Raw genomic sequence first — 19271 nt, forward strand, 5'->3', positions numbered from 1 at the left:
CAACAGCCAGCACTTGGTGGTTCTTTTAGCTGTACCTGTCATCCACACTGCCAAGAACAAAGCTTATTTACCCCCTAAAATCTCTATTGATCAGCACATCTAGGATTCCAATAGCAACAAAAGCAAAACTTCTGATAGGAGTGATGACCATGGCACAAGTTATTTTCTTGATTCTCTATAAAATGTTTGGGAAAATGCAGAAGGGAATCATTGTGATACGAAATTTAAAAGATGGTTACATCCATTTATCTGCAGATTAGCAAAACTCTTTTTAATGAAAATAGGAAAAAGTGTTATCAAACAACTCAAAAAAATAACTCTAACGCGCTAACTCACCTAAGTGAATTGGAAGGTTATAGAAGAGTAAGCATCTCTCTCTAAAGATCAGAACTTTACAAGAGAGCAGAATAATTGGACCTTCTCAGGAGAGCACGATATTTTTCTAAGCACCCTGGAGCAAAAAAGGAGAACAAAGGAATGGAGAGTTGCCTGCTCCCTCCTCACTGTGACATTTGGCTCTGTCCCCACTGGTAGAGGCAACGCTATTAACCCCCACAGTTTGACATGGCAAACCCCCAAAATTTGTTGGCTGGTGTTCGGCTAGAGAATGAGCACAGTTTCACCCTTGCGGCTCCAGAGAGAGCAAGCACACACCACTGCCAGCCAGAAGAGAGGAGAGTCTTTTCCTGTCTCTTTCCCATTGTCCCAAATGGCCAAGCCTGGGCACACAGCCTCTAAAGAATCACTCAACCACCCATAATGCCATCCTTCTGCTGTACAGCAGCCCAGGAAAAGACCTGGGGAGGAGCAGCTGCAAGAACCTCCAGGCAGCCAATGCCAAAATGGCCGCCCCACCTCTCTGGGTCCAAGCCACATGCCCCAGCCACCGGCTACAGTCTCCAACAGAGCAGGCATAGGGTTGGCGGGCAAAACTCAGAGATTCTAATGATGAGGATAATGTTGATGATGATGGTGATAATTATAATAAAGCTGTCAACATGAGGATGGAGTCAACTTTAATTTGTTCAAATTAGCAAAACAACCTCCCAATTTGGAGAAGGTATTGGGGAGGAAGCTAGGATCTTTTGGTAATGGCATGATATGGTCCCAAAGAATAGTTAGTAGAATTTCTACCTTTCTGCTATGTCAATAGCTACAGTTTCATACAAGCACACACACAGTTATTTATATCTATAAACACGTGAAGACATGTATTCTAGAAAATTTAGCATAAGGAATAAGAGCATGGGCTTGGTGCACATCCCAGCTCTGACACCAGCCAAGAGTTGTGATCTTCACAAGTTACTTAAATATCTCTGCACCTCACTTCCCTCATCTATGAAGTGGGCGAATGAATAGTACTTACTTCATCAAACTGTCGTGATGATTGAGTTAGTTTATATAAAGCCCATAGCCCAGCATCTGGCACACAGTCATCTCAGCATAAGTGATCATTACTTTTTATCCTTTTAAACCTAATGGATTGTTATAAAAATTTGCTTTTTTATCTTGACATAGATCCCCTCAAAATCTGAAAGTATTAGCCCCACAAATACAGCTGGCCAGAACATCCACGACTCTCCTCCTTTCCTGCCACAAAAGCACACGCACACGCATGTGCACGCACACACACACACACACACACACAATTATTACCAAATTCCTACCTCCAAAAAAACGATAGGCGCTGGAACTGGCATTTTCAACATCTCGAATAATTTCCTGACAGTAAGAAAAAGTCGACAAATGGGAAGAGGGAAGTCTCAGTGAGGAAAGACCACAAAGACAACAATGGTATGCTCTTAGGTCACCAAGAGCCTTCAGGTCACCAACAGCCAAGAGAAGATGAAGCAAAGAGGCACCAAACTCAAAACAAGGTTTGCCTTTGCTTCCTTTCCATCATTCTTTCTTCCTTTCCCTTCCTTCCTTCCTTTTCTTCTCAGCTCAGGAAACTACAGAGCCTACAAGCACCCCTTTCCCAGAGGCTGCTGTGCAGTTATTAGGGTACTCATTGGCAGAATGGAGGTGAGAATTCATATCAAAGTTGACAAGGGCTACACACGACTTTTCAAAATCGGCTCCTTTGTCTCTGAAGCATTGCGTGAAGTCAAGTCTGTCTGTCATTCTTCAGACCCCAGTTTCATACTCTCTCCCCAGTTCAAAGAGACCCCACCCTTATTCCAAAGACTCCTAAGATCTTCCTTTCTAAACTAGTTCTCAAGAAAAGGTGGTAACTCTGTGTGCATCAAAAAAGCAAATGAAAGACCCCATTTTAAGGTTGTATCTCCACATGAGCGTGTTTCCAATCATCAGAGCATACATGAAGACCTGCAGGGGGTTTCAAATCCAGCTGCACAGTAGAATCACTTTGGGGGCTTACATATGACCAATGCCTGGGCCCATGCTGGACCCAGTAATACAGGATCCCTGTGGTTGAGGCCAGGTTGCTAAAGGGCTCCAGGTGATTTCATTGTGTGGTTATTGAGCAAAAGGAGTGGACTACAGGCCATCTTAAACAAATGCAAGTCCTCGTGTACAAGCATAAAATGAAAGACTTGACGGCTTTTAGTTATTTAAATTGATCATTTTTTTAACCCACTTGAATCATGGCTATGGAAAAATATTTCAAACGTCCTTAAATCCCTATAGTGAAACCATCTTTTCTTAGGAATTCCCTAAACAGTGGAATTAAATTTTTCTAAGGATTAAATATACTATTACTTAACTATATCATGGAATAACTTTTAATTACCATTTTCTATTAACACTTTCTAGGTATCAGACACAGTGCCAAGGACTTTCAAATGTTATCTTTTTAATCTACACAAAGCTCTATGAGGTAGGTATTAATAATCGTCAGTCTACCCCAGTGTCCACAGGCATTTTACTACATTCTATTTAAGCCTCTCTCCGTTTAACCCAGGAGTTATCACTTCATGCGGGTTCATAAAGGGTCACTATGGCTGCATTCTTTTACTTTGGGAAGTTGATTATAAACTTTTTTTTAATGAATGCACCTTGATTTTAAAACTTTTTTTAATGGATACTTTTAATACGACTCAACTTGTTGACATCATTCAGGGGCTTATACTGAACAAACTGATATCTAAATAATATTTATTATACTCTGACCACTTCAGACCTTTGAGTATAATACACAGAATATTATGGTCTCCAAATCTCCTTTAGCCTTTATTCTTTTTTTTTTTTTCCTTTGGTGAGGAAGATTGGCACTGAGCTAACATCTACTGCCAATCTTCCTCTTGTTGCTTAAGGAAGATTGTCCCTGAGCTAACACCTGTGCCACTCTTCCTCTATTTTGTACGTGGGATGCTGCCACAGCATGGATTGATGAGCAGGGTGTAGGTCTGCACTTGGGATCTGAACCCACAAACCCCAGGCTACCGAAGTGGAGAGTGTGAACCCAACCACTACGCCACCGGGCCAGACCCCTTTAGTCTTTATGCATCAAAGTCTTTACCAAAGACATTTCTATTCATTTCATAAAAGCTTTTTAATATTCTCGTAGCACAAAAGACACTAAACACTACTAGTTAAATCAAGATATATTCAGAGCCGACATTAATCACTCTTTCCTGTATGCTTCCACGATATGTTGCTTACACCTCTCTTTTCTTATTTCACTCTGGCAGGCATTATAATTAGCCATTGACTCGTCTTTCTCCCTTTCTCTTCACTACACTGAAAATTCCCTGGGATCAAGGCACATCTTATATGCTTTATGTTCTTTCCATATCTATGCATATAGTAGGCACTCAATAAATGTTTGTTGAGTTTAATAGAAAAGAGTATTAAGCTACAGTTTGGGAAGCAACACAAAGTGGTGTCTAGAGCAGTGTTGTTCAAACTCTGCCTCATGGGTTGTGAAATCAATTGTGGACTGTGCACAGCACTTTGTAAAACTGGAATTTAGAACAGAATAAAATAAATGAGAATAGAAAACATAAGAGCACCCTCAGCATGATGGTAAGGGTTCAGCATTATTTTGAGTTCAATGCTATTTCAGTCTTTATATATGTGCCTGAGTATGTGTACAGGGCCAGGCTGTAAAATACATTTTACTGTGGGTCACAGTCAAAACACTGAAAGTCCCTGGTCTAGAACAGGGATCCTGGAGTCATTTCTCCTGGGTTCATAGTTAAGGCTCTGCCATCAGCCATGTGACTTTAAGCAAGTTAACAAACTTCTCTATTTCTTCATCTTATAAAATAGGAATAGTAAGAACTCCTTCCTCTCAGGATTTTTATGAGGAATATAGAAATAATCTCTATGAAGCACTAGGTATGGTCCTTGGCATACAGTAAAAGTTCATAGATATTGTTGCATCTTTTAAAGGCTTTTTCAGAAGAACCTGAAAAAGTCCTCTCCCTGCCTCCACTTTCTCACCTCCTAATCATTCCCCAGCTCAGTGTTTTCTGGCTGTCATGCACCCAAACAAGAAAAGTCTTCTCCCTGTGGTGCCCCCTACCTCCTCATCACTGAGCCACTGCACCCCCCTCAGCCTTGATACTGTTTACCTCTCTCTTCTTCTTTGCAAACCGCTGCCTCCTTAACTCTCCTGAGCCCACTCCCACATGACTCCCCACAGGCTCTCTCTAGCCTCATCAAATGATCACAGATATGCCAAGGGCAGAGTCCAAAGTCTCCATTCTCAGGCCAGACCTCTCTTCAGAACTCCAGATCCACATTTCTAACCAATTTCTCACCATTTTCTATGTCAAGAGCTCATCTGCATGTTCTCAGGCCCCTCACACTCAACATATTCATAATTCTTCCTCCTGAATTTCACGGGGAAAACTAACATCACCATACCTCCATTTGCCCAAAAACAGAAAGCCCCTTTCATCCCCTCCCTGTTCCTCCTCTCCAGCGTCCCATGTCAATCAGGAACACGGTCCTGCAGACAAAGAGCTCTGCAATCAGACTCTTGCTCTCCATCTTCTCTGCAAATCCCTGGACAGTCACAGCGCCTACTGATGAATCCCTCTGCTTGCAGTCTCTTCCTGCTGCAATGCATCTGTCAGGCGGCCGCTAGAGCCATATTTTCAAACCATGCTTCTGATCATCTCAACTTCTGCTTCCAACCTTTCAAATCTTTCAGTGGTTCCTCACTGCTCACAGTTTACCCATTAGCAGACAACAAGTTTTTTCTTTAATTTATTATCATAAATGCACAAGAAAATCAAAGATGATTGTTGCTGCCCTCATGGAGCTTACAGCCCTCCATCAATCAATGTTATTCAACACTTATAAATAAAAATGAAAAAACTGGTTTTCCAAATCCATGTTTTGTCCACATGCTATTAATATTTAGATCTTTAAACACTCAGCTAGTTATCTGATTCTTTCGGTTTTTGTCTAAAGATCTACAACAATCTGGCTCCCAACCCCACACCTCTCTAGGACGTCGCACAAACCTGTGTTCCCCAGGTCACTGTCACAATTCAGTACTTAAGCCAGACTCTTTCCCTCCTCCATGCCTTTGAGCCCTCAGTTCCCACCAGCTGGTAGAGAGGGCTGTAATGCTTTCTCCAATCAGCCTCCTGACAAACTCCTGCTTTTCCTTCACGACTTAGCTCAAAGTCTTGGGCTACTTGATGCCATCCTGACGCTCCAACAGTTAGTCATTCCTCCTCACAGGGCTCACAGCGATTGGGCAGCCTTGCTATTACAACATTTATCACAATATATTGTTATTATTTGTTAAGGTATCTAACCCATAAGCCTCGCCCATATCCCCAGCACTATGAATTGTGCTTGGCACATAGTAAAAACTCAATAAATCTTTATGAAGAGAATGAATGAATGCATAGAAAACATTCTTACCTAAATCTCCTGTATATTGATTAATCAAATATCTTTCATTCAACAAAATGAATCGAGTAGATTTAGAAGGTATTATGGAGTGATGGCAATGTGGTCCCCACCTCCATGAAACTTAGAGCCTGCTTCCATCATCGAATCTGAAGGACTACCCAAATACACGGGTAAAAATACAGAAATTGATTTTTTAATCCAAATTTTTTACCAATATAACATCAGATGGTATCTCTCGAATAATCAGATAATTACCTGATTCTTTTAGACTTTGTTTTAAATGTTAAACATCCAAACACAGTTAATGTACCCTCTGAAGTACAAGGAAATGTGACATCGCTGGAGCCAAGACAAGGACAAACGGTAGCTCAGAGCCTTCTGTTTGTCTTCTCACAGTCAGCTCAGTCACAATAAGGTATGTGCTTTCTCTGAACATGCCAATCTTGTTTTATTTACTCAGATGCTTCCTTCTCATTGTCAATATCTACTCTGAGCTCTTCAGACACAGTCAGTCCACTTGTTTGTAAAATAGCTCATTGATATAAAATGAAGAACACGTCCTAGCCAGTCAAATTCAAGAATCCAAGCTTTAAAAAAAAATTTTACATTAAAGAATTTTAGTGCATAGTTCTCCTAGGAGTCAGAGTTATTCAAAATAATGTGGAATTGGATTCATATGCAAATCCATTACTTTCGTTTTCATTTTTATCTTTTGGATCCATATAAACATACTTAAAAAAAAAAAAACTAAACTGCTGTATTAACGCAGCTCATCAAAGCCTAACTCAACTTATTCACCTAGCTGCAATTCAAGGACATCCCCAAAGAGCTCTATGTTTGAGAAGACAGACAGACTACATGGTGAAATCTTGCCAGGGTAAAGATGATGAAGATTTCTTCGTCTGAGCACCATAAGTCAAGTCTATAAATACACCTTGCCCAAGTAGAAACCAGGATCAATTTCCTAGCTGGTTATTACCTCACAGTGGGGTGAGAAGGAAGAGCAGGAAGGAAAATGTTTAGAGAAACAACTCTAGGTCCTGGAATTAAACCACACTAATTGTCTCTGAAAAGGATAATTAACACAAGTATTTAACTGCTGAGGCCTCTGAATTATGTCAACAGCATGTTCACTGAAAAAGGACATCTTTTGACCTTAAAGGCCTTATAGGTCTATCATAGTCCAGCACTTGCCAAAGAGCGCCTCCAAAGCTCTCATATTTTAGATATGGCGAGTACTAGAATATGTTTTAGCAAAGGGGAAGATATGGGTTAGAGATAAAACGGATTGAGTATAGGATCATAGAAGTTGAAGCCAGAAGGAACCTTGGAAACGATCTAACAAATTGGCAGCACTCAGGCCAAATCTGATCTCTAGATCTCCAGAGGTGTTTTGTCTGGCCCACCCAATTTTTATTTTACTTTCAGAAATTTTGAGTGAATTGTCAATGTTTTAAAACTGGAAGAGTTCACATACAAATCTGAATTTCCATATTGTATTGAAAAATCAGAAGATCTGGCAACAGTGGGCCCTCCTTCTTATCTAACAATTGGCTGGAACTGAGTAACTCTGGCCATCAGTGCATGGGCACGTTCACTCCAGTTCCTTCCACTCCCTAGTGTCTCCCTGACACAGGACAAAGGTTAACTTGCTTTTAGAGTTTCACCTGTGCTCTCCCCACCCTCCAACCCTAGTCTGCTCTGGTCATTTATGATGCCTGTTCCCCCTGGGTGAATCTTGTAAACTTGCCACCAGCAATTTTATCAGCTCCTCAGTTTCTTCATCTGTATGAGAAAACTGAGGTTTAGGGAGACCAGAATCAAGATTCCTTACTGACCAATCCAGCGAACAGCCAGCCTATTTCCAAGTCCTGCTCCCAGGCTCACAAGAGAAAACAGAATTTGTAAACCATTCAGAGTCTGAGAAAACATGAAAAGATCTAGAGATTTAATAGTTAAATGTAGGCAAAATGAGGGCCTGACACTTAGATACAAGTTGATATGATCATCTTCCTGTATCCCACACTCTTATCATGCTCTCTAGACTGCCAGGCTCTTGTTACAGTTTATCTCTATCCCACACAACCCATATCCCACAAAGCTTGGCCCAAGTACTAGTTCTGGTGAAAAAATCTATGATGATGCTATCTACATTGGTGTGTCCTTTTGCTTAGTATATGTTTTGCATAATTTGTACATGATTATGTAGAATCCAGTTTTTTGTCTGAATACACACATTAGTATGTCATGTACAAACTAGTATATTTGCTATATCACTTTCAGAATAGAAAAATCAAGACACATAACAACATAGATGGGATTCTGAAATACGAAAAGATCTGGTGCATTCGAGGGTTTATTGGGAATAATGAGAAGAATACTTGAAACTGACAGTCTTTAAGAGAATCTGGCAGGTCTGGTCTTTGTGTTCAATGCTGTCACATTTACTAATGTTTTTCTCATCCCACATCCCATCTCTTCTCAAAGAGCTTAAGGGCTTCTTTTGAGTGGGTCATAAAAGTACAAGATGATATAACAGTTTGAAGATGTGTTACAGCATTGTAATATGTCCCATCATTGTATCTGTAAAGTACAATTAATCAGAACAATGGGTAATGTACAGCATGATAACTATAGTTAACGTACTGTATTGTATATTTGAAAATTGCTAAGAGAGTAGATCTTAAAAGTTTTTATCACCAAAAATTGTAACTACGTGTGGTGAGGGAATGTTAACTAAACGTATTGTGGTAATCATTTCACCATATGTACATATACCAAATCATTATGTTGTACACCTAAAAGTAATACAATGTTATATGTCAATTATATCTCAATCTAAAAAACAAAGTAAAATAAAATAAAAGTGATGAGAATGAGGATGCAAAGAAAAAAATAGAGAAACATTCCTACAGGTAGCGGGCCCAATTTGTAACTACTATTAATAATAGTTATCACGCATTATGCCCTTGTTATGTGATAGCACAATTGTTCAAAGGATAGTCTCTCGAGACAGACTTCTTGGTCCCATCATTTACTTAGCTGAGCGACCCGATTAAAATTCTTAGTCTGAGATAAAAATTATGGCTCCCTAGATAAAATAAGGTATGTCGATGGGGCCGGCCCTGTGGCGCAGCGGTTAAGTTTGCACGTTCCGCTTCTCGGCGGCCCGGGGTTCACTGGTTCCGATCCCGGGTGTGGACATGGCACCGTTTGGCAGCCATGCTGTGGTAGGCATCCCACATATAAAGTAGAGGAAGATGGGCATGGATGTTAGCTCAGAGCCAGGCTTCCTCAGCAAAAAGAGGAGGACTGGCAGTAGTTAGCTGAGGGCTAATCTTCCTCAAAAAAAACAAAAAAAAAGGTATGTGGCTCACTTAACATATCACGTTAGTAAACATTAATAATAATTATTATTGTTATTGACAATTGAAACAGAAAATAGAAAGTGGGTTTACTCTGCATATTGGCCCAGGAAAGCGGAGGTGTTTTCCTATCCAAAGTTTTAATAAACTAAGAGTTGTTATACCACAAGATTGCAGATTTTGGAGGAAAAAACTGCTGGATTTAAATGAAGCATTGAAGGCTCTTTGGAACACATTACTCTTTTACAGTAACATTGATAAGAAGTAAATACCATTAAGATTTTATTCATTTATTTATTTTAGGGGGAAGCTCACAAAATTGAACTTCAAGGCATAAACTTCAGTTAAAGATGCTAACGTTGTTGATATAAACATAATACTGTTCAATCACATCTTATTTCTTAGCATAGCTTGTCATGCTCTCCATACTCCAGCTGCGTCTTATCTCCCAAACTTATCTATCTTAAATTCCAGGCTCCAGGCTGGGATGATCTTAAGTTATCTTAACTTCCAAACTCCAAATTGCTCTGCTTCCTTTGAACATACCAGACTTCCTTACCTCTGTGCTATTTCCTAGTTCGAGCAGGCCTCTCCATCGAGGAAATCTTCCTTCTTCAAGTCCCAGCTGAAATGCTACAGCCACCACAAGTTCTTAACCTTGAATGAACCTGTCCTTTTCTCGGCCACTCAATAGCACACCACTGATGTTCCTGTCATGACTCCATTTATACTATCTTGTGTTGTAGATCTTTGTAAACACGCCTATCTTTCCCACCAGATTAAACTCTTTGAAGGTGGGGACCATCTTTCCTCAAACTCAATTTTAAGTTATCATTCAATCTCCTTATCTACAGGAGATACTTTGGTGTCTACAAAGAACCTCTCAAAGAAAAGGCCAACTAGATCAAAATATATGCATTCTTGCACTCTTTAATCAAAATTAGTCACTCAGTGATACTTTCTTGGAAAGCTGTAGTTATACAAGCAAAACATCATTTCTTTTGCACCTTCACACTGGCCTTCTAGACGCAATTGCATTCTATGAATTAAGTTCAAGAGATATGTCACTGGAGAAAAACACTACAAAAAGTAGGGGTTCAAAGAATTGGGGTGAAGAAGTAAAGCTTGAAAATCCAACCAAATCTGTCTAATTGTCATCCTCCAGCTCTAGTTTCATGACCAGATACACCGCCAAAGCACCATGATCTGCCCTGATACAGATTTAGACACCAACCAATGCACACCATCACTATCTTTTCAGAGTCAAAGTCAGAAGTGGGAAAAGATTGCCCAGGGTCCTGATCTACCTCTCCACATCTTTAGTCCCTCCTTACATTCATTCTATAGATATGAAGGGTCCTTGTGACTCCACTCACCCACACACAAAAGGGAAGAAACAGAGAAGGATGTTCTTAGGCAGCCAGTGGTGCTAAAAGTATGTTATTGGAAAATTGCAGACAAACTATTTTATCATGTAATTTCCACTTCCCAGGGCCTTAAAAAGAAAACAAATTTATTTCTGGCAATGATACGGGTACTAACCCTGTTATTTGCATTTCCAGCTTTCATTCAGAATCTTCTCTCCCTGCCTCAGTGCTCTGCCTGAACCAGCCAGAACAATTTCTCAGAGCTGAAGCCACCCCAAGTCAAGAAACTGTTAGGACATACCAAACGAACAGAATCTGATGGAACAACTGAAAAGTCCTACGGGGGGAGGTGGGGGGATCCACCTGCAATCTGAACTATCATCCAAGTAATTGAAGATTTTTTTAAAATACACCCAAACTAACCGTGACCCAGGAAATTGTTTAAAAAATTGTTATATTAAATAACTTACTATATAAGTATTATATTTAAGGTAAATCTTGCCTAATCCTCCCAGATGGATTGACCTGTGCTGGATTAGACCTGGTATTCCAAGAAGCACTGACTTGTTTTTGATGACTAAGTTTTTAAATGGTCTCTCCAAAGTACCTGAACGCTGCTGAAGCCAGAGCAGGTTACCTAGAGCGAGCCACAGATGGAGCATTAAGCACCAAGTTTTCCCAAGTCCCCGCTCGGCGTCCCGGCGGCCGAGATGCCGGTGCCTCCGCGGCGGTGGCGGAGGCTGTGCTCCTGCGCTCGCCGGGGCTGACCCGGTGGTGCTGAACCGGCGCGCGGTGCAGAATCCACCAGCCCAGGGCGCTGCTTTCCTCCCAGCCCAGGAGCACCTCGGGCACCCCAAGCCCGACCCTCCCGGGGGCACCTGCGTGCACCAGCTCCCAACCAGAGCACTTGTAGGCCTCGCTGCCCTCTGGGAAACAGAGGCCCACTTGGGTTCCATTCCCTCCACTCATCGCTCTGCCACCAGCAGCCCCAAAAGCAGTCTGGGGAGTCCCTGGGCAGATCTCCACCCCGAACCCAAACCGAGGGCTCGGTCCCCCTTTCTCTTCCTCCCTCCCTCTTTCTCTCTCTCTCCCCCTTTCTTTCTCTCTTCCAACTCCGTGCAAAATGCCACCCTCAGATTCCTGGGAAAACTCTTCCACCGCGGAGAAGCACTCCATCAAAAAGAGGGTATGAAGGAGCGGGCGCCAGGACACTTTCACACACCCCAAACAAGAAGCCGGTTCCAAGCTGCTCGGCCGCCGGTGACAGCGTCGCCGCTGCCTCCCCCTACCGCTCAGAGTCGGAGGAGTCACTTCCCGCCTCCAGGCGGCTAGATAATGCGGGCAGCCGCCGACCCTTGGGACCCTCCCCGCGAGCTCCAGCCCTTTACCTGGGTACGGGCCTCGGCGGGGGCGCCGGGGCGCAGCACAGGGCGCGGTGGCCCAGGCAGGCCGGGCGGGTGGTGCGGCGAGGACCGCGGCCGCCGCTCTCCCCTGCCGCTCCCTGCCGGGCGGCTATTTATCCCGGGGCCCGGGCCCGGCCCGGCTCCTGCCGGAGTGTTGGGCAATTGGTCCCGCTACGCGCGCGGCCCCGGGAGCCGCCGCCCTCCGCCCCCGCCGAGCCCCGCGGCGGCGGCGGCGGCGGCCACCTGGAGGGAGGGAGCCGGCCCCCTCCTCTGAGCTCCACCTTCTCTTTCTTCTCCTTCTCCCCTGGAACTTATTCCCTGCGTTTTCCCCCTCTCTCTCTTCTTTGCGGGGCACCCTGGCCAGTCTGAACCGGTTGTAACTGCGCGGTTGGCTGGGGGAAGGAGGAGGAGGAGGAGATGGAGGCGGAAAAGCGGGCGGTAGGGGCGCTGCTTCTGCTCTCGCGGCTCCTTCGGGCCGGGCTAGGGCAGGCCGGCCAGGCAGAGGGAGGACGCGGCCCGGGCCGTGGTCTGAGGCCGGCCCGGAGCCACCAGGGCCGCTGGAGAGGTGGACACCGTCGGCCAGGCGCCCTCTCAGTGAGCACACGCGCGCGGCCCCCGGCGCCGCTGCGCCCCGGCTGCCCACCGCGTGTTCGCGCGCGCCAGCCAAGAACCGTGCGCACTTGGGGGGAGCCGGAGTGGAGAAAGGAGTACGAGTCGCCCCTGGTCTCCCAGGCTCCGGGGGCCGCCGGGCGCCCTCCTGGCCGGAGCTGTATACCCAGCTGGCAGTGATCCCAGAGAAACGGGCACCAGAACTTTGTGGAGTCGGTGCTCCTGGGCAGTGAGGAGTGAGGATGCCAAGTGCTGTTCTTTGTGACAGCTCCACGGAAAAGGGGGGCGCCCCCGCAGTGCACACAGGGTGCTGAGGGAGGGAGGCGGCATCTAAGGACATTCAGTCTGTCCCCCAGGTGGACTGCACTAACAATACACTCCTATCTTTGGCTGACAGGTAGTGGGCAAGGACGCTGAGATGGATGTGTGCTGCATCCCCGCAGAGAGTCACTGCAGCAGACTGGGGACGGTCCATAGGTACCAGGGGCTCGCCGGGTGTGGGAACCTCCTAAAGAGATAAGCACTTTTTGTGTTCCTGTGTGTATACATATTTCTGAGAAGGGCACCATACCTCCTACTAGCTTCTCAAAGGCGGCTAGAGCCATCCATCCCCCAGGATGACAATTCCCTTTTTACACTGACCACCTCTGGTTCTGACCTATACAAAGACGCCTTGCAAAGCGTAGGTTTCTGAAGTCCAGATTAAGCTGCCTAACCTTCCTGAGCCTCAGTTTTCTCATCTTGCCAGCATCATGGAGTCTGTGTGAGATGGGAGTTCAAAAAACCTGTGGACCCTGACCACACTCAAGTTTTCTCACAAGTATGAAAACAGTGGTTCATCCCTTTTGCTCCACACCATTCCTTTCTACACAGTTTACTGACTTTTAGGCTATAGGGAAGTTCTGTGTCTCTGTTCTCATCTCCACCAAGTCTTCCCAGATTTTTTTTAAAAAGAGTGTATGACCAGCACTCCCATGTCTGCTCAGGCCAGTTCTATCAACTAAGAACTGAAATGAGCTCATCCTTACACACAGTATGATCCCAACTTTGGCATAAAAGTGGATCTCGGGGGTCAAAAACTCAAAAGGCTGGGGGTCCAGACTCATAATGTAGTGAATAAAGTACTGCCTGCAGAACTTAGGGAGCATGGAAGCTGGCTCTGTGGGCAGTGGTGGCCTCTTGGTTTAGGGGATTAATGCCAGGCTGGAATGTGAAAATTACCCCTACCCCCTCATAAAGGTTCATCATTCAGTCACACCTCAGCAGAGCATTTAGACATGCAAGAGAACTCAGAAATCTAATCCAACCCAGATGCTTTACCTATGAATGGAATTTGACCCAGAGAAGCAAGGAATGTGCTCCTGATCACCCCCCAGGGTGGAGGGGGGTGGGGAGCAAGTTGGCAGAGACAAGACTAAAACCACCTCCCTACCATCCAGAGTTTTCATCCGAGTGACACGAAGATGCAAGATCTGCTTGCAAGGTGAGAGTTAGATAAGTTTAATAGTGCTGGCTTTGCAGTTCTGTGCAGCCCCTGCCCTTTGGATCTCTCTTGGGCCCAGAAGTCGATGGACTTTCAACAAGATGGAGTAAGAAAAAAAGACAGGTCATTAAATGAGCTGGATTTAGATGAACCTCCCTTGGGAAGAAAGAAACCTGAGGGAAAGCATTTAAAGAAAAACTGATACAAAAACGATGCCCTGAGCAAAGGCGATCACTCTTTGCCTTGTATTATTATTATTATGGAGCATTTATTAAGAATTTGTGATTTGTGATTTATACGAAGTTTCACGCTTCTTAGACCATCTGCTACCTCAATCCTTTAGAGAATAAGATGGAGAAATTAACCTAAAATTGCTCTGCTGTCTTCATCCCAGCAAGGAAGCCGGAAACATGGAGGACAGAGGAAGGCATCAGTTGGTTGGCAGGGGATGGGACCTTTGCACAGCACCTGAGTCACTGGTCCAGCGCTTGCCCAGCTAACGAGACTTTCCTTCCTGACTTATTACACCAGGGCAGGCTTCTTCTCTTCTGCTCTCGTCGTTCTTCCCCTGTTTATGAATGAAAGTGTAGCTACAAAGACACTACACTTCCAAATAAAAATAACCAAAAATAAAAATAGAATTTAGAGTTTTTATAGCAGTTAGCTCAGAGATCTAAAGATCATTCTATTAATTCCGTTTCATTCTCTCACACCCTAACAGATAAAAAGATCAGAAAATAAGAGAAGTGGATAAATCATTACCTCTTATGCTCCTGGAGCTTTGGTTTAAAAGGACAAATTTTCAAGTGTTAAAAATGACCTTAAAGACATACTATATCATCGTTTTACTTGCAATTCTCCAGAATATTATTTCATCTTTTTCTTGCCTTTATTTTCATCATGCTTTCTGGCTCAAAGGATGTTTTAGTCTTCGGGGAAGGGGGAAAAGGGATGAATGTAGTTCTTGGAGTGCCTGGTCATTGCCAAGAACTATGCTATCTCATTTACCCCTCAAAGCAATCTCATGTGGATAAGTATTGTTATGTCCATTTTACAGACGAGGAAACTGAAGTTCAGAGGGGTTAAGTTACTTGCTGAGTCACTCAATCCTTAAATGTTGGAGGGATTCACACCCTAGTCTCGCTGATTGCTAAGCCTGTGCTCTTCCCACTGCACCTTAGAAAAATGATTCAGGGCTGGTAAGAGCTAACACTGAGGACTGACATCTCACATGTATTAACTCATCTAAGGCTCACAATAAACCTAAGAAGTAGGTGGAATTATTATCATCTGTATTTTGCTGGTGATAAAAAGACAGTAGAGAGAAGTTAAAGAATTTGCCTACAGTTAATGAGGGGTGGGCTGGGTTCGAATCCAGGCCTCCAGGCTACAGAGAACCTTGCTCTGAACCATCACTCTATTTTCTCATAAAAGTAGATCGGAAATGTAAAATTACATAGAATGTGCATGTCCTCCTGTGTGTGTGTGTATGTACACATATATGCACTTTCCACTTGACATCCTTTTGACTTGCATCATATGGTTTCAAGGCCATAACCAAAAACGAGCTACGCCTTCATGTACATCAGTTTCCAAAGCACCCAGTATATCTCTCTATATAGGAATTATGACATCTTTAATGTGCTCATTGTCTGTTTACATAGCAAAACTATAAACTCCGGAGAACAGGTGCCAGTTCTGCCCTGTTCGTCAGTGTTCCCTAGAGCACAGTAGCAGCAGCAAATTAAAACTTGGCTCAGTGAACATTTGTTGAATGAATGAATGAACAAATGAGCAAATGAATGAATGCATGCTCAACTGTCAGTGATTGTTTTGCTGCAAGGGATCATTGAAATTCTTCAGTTGCCCTACTCTGCCAAGTTCTATTCTATTCCAAGTAATCGTAAGAATTATCTCATTTAATCCCATAGGGCAAGTGCTACATTTTACCCATTTTACAGATGGGAAGCTAAGGCTGCACGAGGTTAAGTGAGCTGCCCCAAATTAGAGGGCACCAAAGACAGAAGGCAAACACAGGCAGTGTGAGTCCACGGTCCACACTTGTAAGATTAGGCTATCTGGCCTCTCACTGTGCTTGTTCCCAGGATTCAGCACAGCACTTGGCCCACAGTAACGTCTGCACAAAGACGAAAGAGAGAGGGATAAAATTACCTCATGTGTTCAGGATAATTTAAGGTCATTTCCGACATTTTAATTCACTCATGGAATCGTGTGTTACAAATTCAGCTTGCAAGATCTCTGATGTAATCCTATTAGATAATAAATTATCTGAGAAGGGTTTATTCCCAAAGGTAGGCTGTCAAGTTCAAATGTACCGATGGATCCAATTTCTTTTTGTGAAAATACAGGTGGAAATGATGAATATTATTTTAAAATAAACAAAGACCATTGAATCGAATCTCTTCATGAAACAGTGCCAATTTTTTTAATGTGCCTATGTGTCTGACTTCTGTGTATTACATAACAAAGTTTCAGACAGCTCCAAACAATATTTCAGTCAAAATGTTGTGTTAGCCTTCTTCTCTTCTTTATTACATGATGTAGGAGAAAAAGCATGACCTCTCCTCTATGTAAAGGGTCTACACTGTCCAAAATTTGTGGGCAGTCCAAAACTTTGCCCCATGATTTCAGCAAGTAAACGTTTTTTATTTGGAAAATATGGTCACCTTAGATCTATTCGGCATGCTGCAACTTTGGTTTATTGCGTATGATTTAGTAGATGGTAGCAAACCCATGAAACTAAAAATTATAAAGAAAGGTATACCCTTGAGGGAAAAAAATGTAAAGTCAAGTATTTCCGTAAGATTTTGAACGTAGACAGAAATCAACAGAGATAGAATGAATCTAACAGAGTGAATGCATTTTCCCCCATCCACCCCATCACTTTGTATGGGTATGCTCATCTCTATCCCCCCACCCACCACATTGTAGAGCTTCTTAAGCTTTTCTATCAAAGTACTTGGGAGTTATTCCAAACCATAGGCAAAACAACCAGCTGCAGAAGTGAAATGTTTGAGGTCGTCTGTTTTATTTTAAAGATGCATGTGAATCCTGCCTTCTACTCAATTGCCGTGTGTGTTTTAATACCATGATAATATTTAACATTGATAATTATCTGTTTAATTTAATTATTTAAATATTTAATATTAATAAGTTAATATAATAATAGTTCACATTTTTAAGTAATTAATATATGCAGTGTATTAGTCAAGGTCCAGGAAGGAAACAGAATTTGTCCCAGGTAGTCAAGTGAAGGAATCTTAAGGGAAAATATGTTTGTAGCGAAATGGGCAGGGTTAAAGGAATCAACAAGAGACACTCAAAGACGAAGGACAGTAGGAAGCAACTACTGGTCCTGGGGAGTAACAAAGGGAGACCTAGTGTCACCAGCTCCTGGGAGAACAAACCTGCAAAGGAGGGATCCCCCCTGAAGGGAGCTGGAATTGGGAAGAGATGAGTTTTATTGCCAAAGTGCCAAACGAATGTGGAAAGAATACCCCCACCTCTCTCCCTGCTCTCAGATCTCTTGGTGGTGCCTACCATTGACCAAAGCCAAGCAGAAGCCGGGCACTGAGGGAGCCTGGGAAATGTTGCCCATGAGGGGTCAACCTCCTAGGCACAGAGCAAAGCAAAGAAGGGCAGAAATTGGATTGTGTTGGGGAGAGTGGCAAACAGAGAATGACCATAACCAGCAGGTATGAGGCACATACAATTTCCTCCATTTTACAGATGAAAAGACAGAGGTATGGGGGTCCGGCCCAGTGGCGCAGCGGTTAAGTTTGCACGTTCCACTTCGGTGGCCCGGGGTTCGCAGGTTCGGATCCCAGGTGCAGACATGGCACCGCTTGGCAAGCGGACATGGCACCGCTTGGCAAGCCATGCTGTGGCAGGTGTCCCACATATAAAGTAGAGGAAGATGGGCACGGATGTTAGCTCAGGGCCAGTCTTCCTCAGCAAAAAGAGGAGGATTGGCAGCAGATGTTAGCTCAGAGCTGATCTTCCTCAAAAGAAAAAAACACAGAGGTATGGAATTTAAACCCAGGCCGTCTGACTCTGATCCTGTGTTCCTAACCACTATACTATTTAACCAAGTTGTATTAAAAATAATATTTTAAAATTACTTAGTTAAAAAAAACTTCGCTAGTAGAATAAGTGCTCTGTGTTTGTCACATGACTTTGTGATCATCACCATCCCTACTGTAAATAAATTTGCTTTAATCTCAACAGCAATTTACCTTACGGCAAGTCTCATGCATTTTATAATGATTCTATGAACTACAGCTTGCAGCCTGTTTCTTGAATTCTGGAAATGATCCCCACTTGTCTATAACATAAATCCCCATGCATGAACTACAAAACATATTGTCAATTCTTATTTATTCATTCATCAAATAATTCTTAATCACTTATTTTGTGCCAGCCATTATGTGAAAACAAAGGGTCTTGCAATCTAGGGAAGAAGAGTAACAGGTAAATAATTACTAGAATGCACTAAATACCTTAGTCAAGATACCTATGCGGCATTAAGGGAACCCCGAGAAGGAAACATTGCTTGGGTTGAGAGGGAGGTAACCCAAGACAGAGGGAAGAGCATTAGCAAAGTCTTAGTGGCATGAGAGACTCCCATAGTATGCTAGGGAACTACGACGGGTAAGTAGAAATGATTAATGGGAAGAGTATTTGTGGGAAGTGGAAGGTAAACAAAAATAGAGCTTTTTGATTGCAAGCAACAGTTCTCATCTCTTGGCAAGATAGAGTAAATGGAGAACTGGGGAGGACGCAGGTCCACTTGGAGATCTAGTTGGCAAGGACTACAGAGCCTCCTCAGGAAATCAATGGGCTCTGACTATTTTCTCCATCTTTGCAGGCTTTTGTTCAAGATTCAAAGTCCCAGAAGAAAGAGTGTGACTGACCTGGCTTGGGCAATATAATCATCTCTCAGGGGAAGATGGGGCACTTTGAGAGTACTCACTCAGGGAGAGAGAATTCTCCCAAAGCAAATTGGCATGCTGACTAGTCAAAACACAATAAATGTCCTCTACAACGGGTTAGGCCATGTGAGTTCTTGTCTCCATATAAAGGATTTATCCAGGAAGCAAAGAGGAACCGCTGAAGGATTCTAAACAGTGGGATGACACAGATGGACACAGTTGGTGTTTCAAAATGATCACTCTTAGAAATCATG

The 19271-nt window shown here is 43.3% G+C and overlaps 1 protein-coding gene and 1 long non-coding RNA gene across 4 annotated transcripts in view; one reads left to right on the plus strand and one right to left on the minus strand.

Annotated features, from left to right (window-relative positions):
• The window catches only part of SLC16A9 (solute carrier family 16 member 9), a 58320-nt gene extending 45461 nt beyond the window's left edge, over positions 1-12859 (minus strand). The window contains exon 1 of one of the 3 annotated variants that reach the window (XM_070611756.1): positions 12654-12859. The gene's annotated coding sequence lies outside the window, so the exon portion shown is untranslated. Of the gene's footprint in view, positions 1-9762; positions 9904-11958; positions 12591-12653 lie in introns of those variants that run through there. The other 2 variants (XM_008530514.2, XM_008530516.2) reach the window with 2 other exon arrangements.
• On the plus strand, positions 11834-19093 carry LOC139082083 (uncharacterized). The gene is made up of 3 exons (XR_011537804.1): positions 11834-11962; positions 12980-13059; positions 18954-19093. It is a non-coding gene; the product is annotated as an uncharacterized lncRNA (long non-coding RNA).
• The last annotated feature ends 178 nt before the right edge of the window (positions 19094-19271 follow it).

This window comes from Equus przewalskii, chromosome 1, assembly GCF_037783145.1.
Source record: "Equus przewalskii isolate Varuska chromosome 1, EquPr2, whole genome shotgun sequence".
NCBI lineage: Eukaryota > Metazoa > Chordata > Mammalia > Perissodactyla > Equidae > Equus > Equus przewalskii.